Here is a 10569-nt window from a genome sequence, read left to right as displayed (position 1 = left end):
ACTTATGCGACTCTATAAAATAATCGATCTCGTTTTAAATTTCCATTTTAAAAATTAAAAGCTGTTTCGGAAAGGTAGTGGGCCTTTAAGGTAGCGCTGTAATTAATGGTACGGTTGCTAGGACGTCTGATATAGGTTTACGCATCTCGCTCAGGTTCGCGAATAGCGCTCTGCCACTTAAACTCTATAGTTTGCCGATACACTGAAAGTCAGTTGTTCACAGGTAGTTGATTTTTTGTATAGAGACGTATATGGTCAATTTCGGTCAGTGTCGCATTGCGGACAAAAGCCTTGGTCCATATTAGGCATGATGCTGATCTATCAGGAGCACGTGCATACGTTTAAGGTTTGGATTGGTCAGTAGAATTATTTGGGAGTTAATGAATATTAATTGTTATTGAAGCTACCTATCAGAGTTTTTCCTGTAGTTTTAGAAGTTAGTGGAAGTGCCGTTACTTTGTGAGGATGGACTTGTAAATACTTATGTGAAAATGGTGTGAACGGACTTGGCCAAGTGTGAATGTACGATCATGGAACAGAGTGAACTATTAACTGTGTTTTGAACTTGCTGTGGATTAATAAAAATGTGAACTTTATCTATTGTGTCCATTAGTATCGCACCACATTTCATCCAAAAAAGAACTTATACGTTTCGTCGTCGCTAACATTTAGGCGGCCGACGTTACAGTAGTATAGAGTACTGCAAACAAGATACAATAATAGCATACCGTGATTGAAATTCTTCAACTTTAGTCTCGTTTAAACATTCCGTCTGTCGTTTTCCTGTAATGTACATATTCACAAATTCATAAATAATGATAAAATAGATGGACTCAACGACGTGTTGATGTCGCCTGTGCCTGTAAAAAAACAGCCCACACAAATTTTGCAGACCTTAGCGAAAGCACTTTTTTAAGATTATGTTTCGGGTCTGATGCTCAGAAATGAAAGTTATTGCTCCTAAACTTGATCAGTGGTTGAAATCAAAATCACTATCAATTACAAAACAAAATAAATAACGTTTACGAAGCCGTAACATATACTAGGTTATCGCGATGTTTACTAACGTTGGAAATTGAGAACTACTATTGATGAGCAAGGAAATTTGAAAAATGCCCTTAACAAGCGTTGTATTGACCATGCTAACTTCAGAAACGCTGTTATTGTATATGTGTGAAATAAAAACTATCACTAAAGTTTAATTCGTTAACATTCCAATTGTGTAAAATTACGTTACGACTAATCAATGATATAATTGAAGATTTTTATCCACATCTTGAATTAAGAATCTACCAAAATGTTGTTTAAATATATAATGAATGATTACGATTGTACTTGTGTTCACAGGGACCTGGCACGAAAATTTTTAACCAATAGTATACATATATATATTATAGTATCAAGGGTATGAACTCGGCGGTCTAGAAAAACTGAACTATTTTTTTAAAACCGTGATTATTTGAATAAATGGGTTCTAAACAACATTGACGGATATCTTACCTTAAAGAGAAATAATTTATCTTTCCATTGAGTGCTTGATGATCAAAATTGGCATAAGTATTGACGAAGTTATGGCTCGATGAATCGGGAAATTTACGTCAAATATGCTAAGTAGACATTTCCCTGTCCGGTCGAAATGTCGTCTCGGCTCTAATGGGTACCTCACAAACCAAGCCAAAATCACAAAATCTACGCTTGTGGTGGTAAACAGTACCCATAACTGTATTCATCCACAATCTCCTTTGGAGGTGTCATGACCCGTACTTTGTAGAAACTCCATTTAAACATCGTGTAGCTCATTAACTTTAACCGTCACCGCCATGTTCATTTTTCTCTCGGAACGCTCCTCGACTTTACATATCGTGACTACATTATGCAAATTATGTAGTGTTGTGCTTGTGGGTAAACTAGAGAAGCGTTCCGAAAAACAAATGAACATGGCGGTGACGGTTAAAGTAACAGAGCTACACGATGTTTAAATGGAGTTTCTACAAAGTACGGGTCATGACCCCTCCAAAGGAGATTGTGGATGAATACAGTTATGGGTACTGTTTACCACCACAAGCGTAGATTTTGTGATTTTGGCTTGGTTTGTGAGGTACCCATAGAGCCGAGACGACATTTCGACCGGACAGGGAAATGTCTACCTAGCATTTTTTCGTAAATTTCCCGATTCATCAAGCCATAACTTCGTCAATACTTGGCCAATTTTGTTCATCAAGCACTCAATGGAAAGATAAATTATTTCTCTTTAAGGTAAGATATCCGTCCATGTTGTTTAGAACCCATTTATTAAAATAATCACGGTTTTAAAAAAATAGGTCAGTTTTTCTAGACCGCCGAGTTCATACCCTTGATACTATAATATATATATGTATACTATTAGTTTAAAAAAAAATGTGCCAGGTCCCTGTGCTTGTGTTTGACATTCAATCTACATAGACTTGCAGTTTATAGGTTATGCTAACCATTTACAGTGTAATCCATTTTTCAATGATTAGGTTCTCTTTTGTCAGCTTTTAATCTTTGGTACTGATGTACACACTTCAAATTATTCCATTTTTTTTCAAGTTGAATCCTCAAAAACACTTTAAAATCAGACAAATAGTAGTTTTATGCTTTGAAAATGTTCAATATGCGGCAGCCATCTAGGACGTCATCTTTTGAAAATGAGCAAGGGTGTGAACTATCCACTTACATCGATCTTATTATATATATATATATACATACCAATAAGTGTTACAAAAACGCAGAGGAAAAAAATATCAGATTATTTGGAGTTTTTTCACGTGCCATCCAGACTCTAGTATTGACAAGAAAGGTACGTGTAGCTGGTGAGCTGGCAATTCAGTTCAATGTATTATGTAATCTTCGAAATGGGGGGAATTAAGAGAATAATGGACGCGACAGTTTATTTTTCAAACAGCGTAATATTCATAATGATATTGTACGTATCCATTGTAGAAAGAAAGTATAGGAATTATATACACCACATATTGTGAAGGAAAGAATTTGTTGTTTTTCCTGTTGTTACCATCTGTAGGTGGTCGTCGTTGAGGAATTGGATTTGATTCCTTTTTCAAATACTGACTGTAATAATTCTATGGGTAAACAAAGTGCAGTGCAATTTGCACCTGGGATCGAGAATCTATGCATTTGCGTTATGCATTATCATACAGTGTATATAAAGTGTGTTTACTGACTGGTCACCATAGTTTTTACTAGAGATTACCTAATTCAAACTCGCTAAAGAATTATTCAAAGTGTTGGTGACAGGAAAGTGCTTAGTCTGATTACTTTCAATAAATATCTGCATATTTGATATGTGAATAAAGAGATGATTATGCACCGCGCAAAACATATCACACCGCGTATGATTTGAAGCTAACTTTGGGAAAATAGCAACAAACGAAAATATCCACGTTTACAGAATTAGAAACCAACCTACTAAAGCTTGCCATTCCAATCCTTGGCTTTCACATTAATTTGTAATGAATGTAAAATAAATTATAAGTATCAGTTCTAGCTTTTCTAGTGATCGAGCCTCGAAAATCGTTAACTATATGTAAGTTTCACAACCCCTTTTTCTGAAACATTTACTAAGAAATAGGTATTTTCATTATATGCATGCCTTGTATATATTTCATATAGTTTCATAAATTGGTATACATGTTCATATGCAAATAATTGAATGATTTTCATGTACTTAGATATCACATACAAATTACATATGTATAATGACGAATTTCGGAGAGGTTTCATTGGCAACAACGACAAGGTGTGCGACATTCTAATACCAGCCCTTTTTTCCCCGAAATCACAACTTTGAGACCTACGCTGAGCAGTAATATGGTACTAATCATAGGTCGGTAGATTTTATTGTAGAAGTTATCATCCTAACATGTCATCATAATATCATGTATTTAATAAAACATCCTCGATATTCCAGGGGTTCCGATCGAGGTTGGTAATAAAAGGATTTCAAACACAAGCAAACAGAACTAATGTTTGAATACTGGTACAATCGTCTGGTCAAACTAAGTAATTAGCGTTAATAATGGTAATTGGTTTACGTTTCAACTTCGCTTTCAAAATATCGCAGCATTTACCGGTATTAATAACTACCGAAGCATGATCGTAAATATTTATAGAGGTTTCTCATACAATACACATCTTATGTAAATACAGTAACTAACGTTTGAGTCCACGATGAAATTCAATGAATGCATTTATGCTTAGTATGTGCATATCTCGCATCATCAAATATGAATAGCATGTGAAGTTTTGATTTAGTAATGACTTCAGTCATAAAAAGTAAATCATTTATGGTTTAAATCATAGATTTACCCAAGAGAACATCCACATAATCTCGATATTACCTTTAACACACGTGTTCAAGACCAGGCACACATACATAAACCGTTGATATAAATAATTTTGTCCTGTCTCCCTTTCATGGTTCCCAAGGATGTTCCAGAGGAGTATGCTATTCTGTTCACTTAGGTAATATTTCGTCGCTCGTGTTTTGACTCCATGTTATTGTCTGAAAGTAGACTTAACCAGGAAGTTAAATCAATGTGTATTGAACTAAATATAGCATGTTCTTCCTGTAGTCAAACCGGTTGTACATATTTAGGTATGGAACGCCATAGCTGCCTTAAGACTAGATGTTTTATTGCATAACGTCACCATTTTATAGCATCGTGTCACCATTTCATAGCATCGTGTAACCATGTTATAACATCGTGACACCATGTTATAGCATGATGTCACCGTGTTATTGCATCGTGTCACCATGTTATAGTATGATGTCACCATGTTATTGCATCGTGTCACCATGTTATAGCATTGTGTCACCATGTTATAGCATCGTGTCACCATATCATTGCATCGTGTCACCATGTTATAGCATGATGTCACCGTTTTATTGCATCACGTCCCCATGTTATAGCATCGTGCCACCATATTATTGCATCGTGTCACCATGTTATAGCATGATGTCACCATGTTATTGCATCGTGTCACCATATTATAGCATCGTGTCACCATGTTATAGCATCGTGTCACCATATCATTGCATCGTGTCACCATGTTATAGCATGATGTCACCGTTTTATTGCATCACGTCACCATGTTATAGCATCGTGTCACCATGTTATAGCATCACGTCCCCATGTTATAGCATCGTGTCACCATATTATTGCATCGTGTCACCATGTTATAGCATGATGTCACCATGTTATTGCATCGTGTCACCATGTTATAGCATCGTGTCACCATGTTATAGCATCGTGTCACCATATCATTGCATCGTGTCATCATGTTATAGCATGATGTCACCGTTTTATTGCATCACGTCACCATGTTATAGCATCGTGTCACCATGTTATAGCATCACGTCCCCATGTTAGAGCATCGTGTCACCATATTATTGCATAATGTCACCATATCATAGCATCATATCTCCATGTTATAGCATCGTGTCACCATGTTATAGCATCATGTCACCGTATTATTGCATCGTGTCACCATGTCATAGCATCATGTCACTAGGTTATATCATCGTGTCGCCAAGTTATTAAGACGTTTTCCATTAAGACTACTCGGAATGCATTTGGATTTTACCTTACAGTCAAGCGAAAAGAACGATCCCGATCACCATCTGCTAGCCGGAAATTTATCTTCAGTGTTGTTTGGCGGGAGGACGTTTGGTAGGTATGATTAGATCTATTGTTAGATCTACAGCTACAAAATGACAATTTGCTAATGACTTTTTTAATGACTAATGAAATAGGTAGCGAATATATATTCTATTTCGTAATAGTTTCGTATCTTTGAAAAGGTGTCTCTCCTTTTTTATTATGATACAGTCGCTCTATTTTTAACGGTGTACAGTCAAACAGAAGTGCCTAGTTTAAAAGGTCCCACTGAAAAGATTATACACAACGGTTCTGTTTCTATTAAAATTCAAGAAACATATAACGGCTTTGTTGTTTATTAATATTTCAACTGTTTACGTTGAATAGTTCAAAGTATTGTGGTATGAAAGTACATGTACATGTAAATAAAACAATAGAAAGTAAAACGATCCATTAATAGTTATCGTGTTTTTCATCTTTTTTTTCATATAATTGTCTTAAAATACTAAATTTATCTTAATGTCTAGAATTGATGTTTTATTGCTTCGGTAGTAATAATCATAAGCATAAATATATTTGTCACATTTTGGCTGATTCGAAGGTATCAAGTGAACAAGTTAGGCCAAAATTTCGCACGTCTCTCTGAACAATCCTTCCTTGAAGTCAGTAGATAGAGAAAATGTGGAAAATATGGGTCAAATATAAAGTGTTGTTTTTTTAAATTACGTATCTCTATTAAGAAACTGATGTCCGATAGTTGTTGTCTTCAAATTTCTTGTGGTAACGCGGCATTTTAGTTCTTCAATCTACAGATACAGTCATTAACACTCAGGGGCGTAGGAGGCGGGGGGAGGGACAATCCGATGGTGTGAATCCGGTATACATGTACATGTTCAGATCGAGCAGGGTTGCATAATGGTATGACGACATTTACAATTATCATTTCTAAATGCAGGTACTTTAAATCGAAAAACCCCTCGACCTTCCAAACGACAAAATCTCGCGTGTCGGCGCTCCAAAATCATCAAAATACATCTTAAAACTCATCTCAGTCACAAACCTAAGCATTAAATGGTAACTAATTACATTGTAGTGTCTCTGATGAATGCGATACTGTACTTATAGCTATTTTAGACAGCGATAATGGACCGTATGTTTTAATGACATCAATAATTTTGTTGAAAGTGAACGTTTTATAACAGGAATCTTATATCTTCACTCTTCTCTCTGTGAACTGCCCACAGACAAAGGAAAGGTCTTCAAAGATAGAATTTTGGAGTGGAAGTTTGACCCAAAAAATGCATATTACTATATCTATAAGGCAATTAAATCAATAAAAATCAATCTACCAGTCCGGTAAGTCACCTAACTGGTACCTACCCTCGCCTATAATTAGAAGAGGCATTTGTAATATTTACGAAAATGTTTCCTTAATTGTATATATTGATGTATATATACATTGTATTTATAAATTATTTTCTGTGGAATACATTTCTTATGATATATTAATGAACTGATGATGCATCTGTCATATCAAAAAAGTATCCCCCATCAAAAAGTACCCGGATACTTTTTCTGCCCATCAAAAAAGTATCCCCCCCTATCAAAAAAGTATCCCCCCTTCGTCTGTTTATGTTTTCCTAATAAATATTGGTAATGTTAAGAAAATAAACAGAAAATCAGCAGTATATGCCTATTTAGGTATCAAGGTAACTGTACAGGTAGTTAATTACACCTGGTCTACCTGTATTACATAACAGCACAGTGGGGGTCACACCTGACACTGATACAGGTAGAGGGCACCTATAAAAAACTACCTGTGGGTATATATTACCACATAATCAAAACAGTGAGAATAAACATCAATCCCAAACCAAACTATGAGATAAAATTTGTTTTGAAAATTTAATTACTATACATTTTTAGTGTACAAATCTATTATGGAAGTTGCATTATAAGCTATAGTGTATACTTAACTGCATGCACTTGCAAAAAAGTGTAATATAGTAAGGAAATAATAGTGATTTTAGAGAATTGATAATATCTAAAAACAAATTTTAGAAATTCTTCACAAACAATTAAATTAAATGGAAAATCAGAAACTTTATTAATATTATGCTGATAAATATGCATGTTCCAACATGATTCGATCATTAATATAATGAAGCATTATTAACATGTCTACAGATATATATATTCTTGCAAATTGGAAACATTATTTTCCAATAAATAAATGGTGTATATATATGCATTCTCATCTGTACATGTGATGTATATATTTTTTTAAATAATTTGTTAAATCAATTAGTTTGTTAAAGTGTCATGCATTGATCAACATCAAATATGTACATTATACAATTCAATGATCAATACTTGACATTAATTTGAAATATACATATAGAAGAAAGGATATAATTATCAGGGATTATCTCAGGGCTATAGCTAGCATTGTTTTTATCAATATAAATGGATGTGTCACCTTCATCCACACAACACTTAATACAATAGGTGGTGACCTGATGTTGTTTTAGCAATTTTTGGATGCAGACACAGAGGCAGACAGAAGATATTGGATGTGTTGAATATTGGGCTGCCAATATGAGTTTTGAAAAATTACCTGTACAAATTTTTTTAACATCATTCGGCGCTTTTGTGTTTGATGGGTCAACATGGATGAAGAGGGTTATCTCCATATTGTTGAGTATTATCAAAGTGATCCAAAGAGAAGAAAATGGCCAGAGCAAGTTCTTGTACGTATATATTAAATACTGCAATAATTAATGTTCTGAACCCTGTATAAGATATTTTCTTAAATTAATTTTTAATTAATACATATGCTTTTATATTTGTATTGGTATAGATTATTAAAAAGTCTCTCATATGTAACTGTAGTCATATAAGGACCATGTAATGTGCATGCTGTAACATGATATATGTTATATATAATATTTTATCAATGTTCAAACAAAGGTTGAAGTATGAAAGACAAAAAAAAGAAGAGGAAAATCAAGTCAATAATTTAAAGAAAATAATGATGTTATTATAGAATTCTCACAAAATAATACTGTAGTTCATGTTTATAAGAGTTCATTTATCAATAAGTTGAGGAGTTATTTGATCCTTCTAAATTTTACCATCTGACTATCTGCTGTTTTATATAAATGAATTTGAAAATTAATTATATTCAATCATTATAAATTTTCAATGAAATCATCTTTAAAAAAAATATTGTACATGCATGTATGGTGCTCATCAAGAAAAAATTCTAGGGGGAGAATATAAAGTAAATATATATCTTTAAAATTGTGCTGTACGTAAAGAAGATCGAGCTTTTAAGGATGTATTCTTCTGAGGTTTCAGTCCCGTTGAAGTCTCGTTTCGACAAAGATCAAAGAAGTTACGAGATTTTCAAATGCAATTTATCAATATCTGTAGCAAGTTGCCAGTTGCAAATTTTGTCAAAAAATTACAGTTCTAACTTTAGCCGATTTTTTTATACGGGGATTTTAAGAAATGGCCCATTTGGCGGCCATTTTGAAATTGTGTCTTTTTTCGCTTCAAGTAGAGCCACAGTTTTTTACATTTTTTACTGAAAATGTTTTTACTTAAATCATCACTGCACCAGCATTTTTAGCTGTATTGAGCTAATTTTTGCTGTAAATCTTTACTTGGTTCGTGATAATTAAAATATTGAGCATTAATGTATGAAATGATTCACTTTTTTCACTTTATTTTTACATTTAATGGTAATTTGAGCACTTATAATTTTTACTCTAAAATACTAAAAATAACAAATTTTCAAGTGGGGCAAAAAAGTAAGCACACGGACCCCCCATTTTTCTGCCTGATTCTGAAAGAACAACCCTTTTCCTATTGATATGCAAAATATTAACAAAAGTTTAATACCAGAACTTTTTCTATAAAGGGTTAGATTTGGCAAAAATGGCTGAAAATGGTGCATTTTGTAGCTCAATATTAAGGGGTAGGGGTAGCTTATCTTGTTATTCTGAGAAAAAATATTAGTCCTTTTGATCAAAACTGGTATATTTTAAAAGAAGACTACTGGAAAATAAATTATACAAACATAAATACATATCAAACACCTCATTAGGAAATTATGGCTTTAATATCTTGTGTATATGGTCAAAACGGCAAAATTCCCATAAAATCCAATATTTTGTCAACTAGGTATCTTTGAGTGACAGTAGCTCAAAAACGAGCACACGGACATATGCTTTTTCTTTCATTTTCTTTCATGGTATGAACTCCTCTTTCCAAAAATCTATATAAGAAAAAAAGTTTAATACAAGAAAATTTTGACTTCTCAGAGGAGTACATCCTTAATATATTTTCATCACCAAAAGTTACCAATATTTTGAGAACTAGGATGCTTATAATGCATATCTTGATTTATGTGTACAAATCATAATTTAAGAGTTAAAAATGAATTTTGGCAGTAAATTAATGTACTGCAAATATCATACATTAACAGCTAGGGCAATTAATGCAATGTGTACTTAAATGTATGCATTAAAACATTGAAAACTAATTAAAAAAAATAATGTGGTCTACAAATAGCAATAATGTGAATTGACTTCTGCAGGTATGTTTTCATCTAAACCTGCATAAATTATAATTAAGGCATGCATCAAAAACTTTGAAAACTTCACTCATGCATGAATTCTGCGTTCTATAAGTTATCACACATGCATATGTTTATCGTTCAATTTGAATGGAACTAGTATAATATCAAAAGGGGATACAAATTTGATGGCTATCAAGAAAGTAATATTTCTAGGGAGATATAAGAGTAAATATCTAGGGGGAGGGGATACATATTTGATAGGCATAGAAAAAGTATTTAGGAGGAGAATAAGTGTAATATTGATGAAATAAGAATATCTAGGGGGGATACATATTTGATGGGCAT

The sequence above is a fragment of the Argopecten irradians genome, chromosome 2, assembly GCF_041381155.1.
Source record: "Argopecten irradians isolate NY chromosome 2, Ai_NY, whole genome shotgun sequence".
In the NCBI taxonomy this organism is placed as follows: domain Eukaryota; kingdom Metazoa; phylum Mollusca; class Bivalvia; order Pectinida; family Pectinidae; genus Argopecten; species Argopecten irradians.
Note: the sequence above shows the minus strand (reverse complement) of the source record.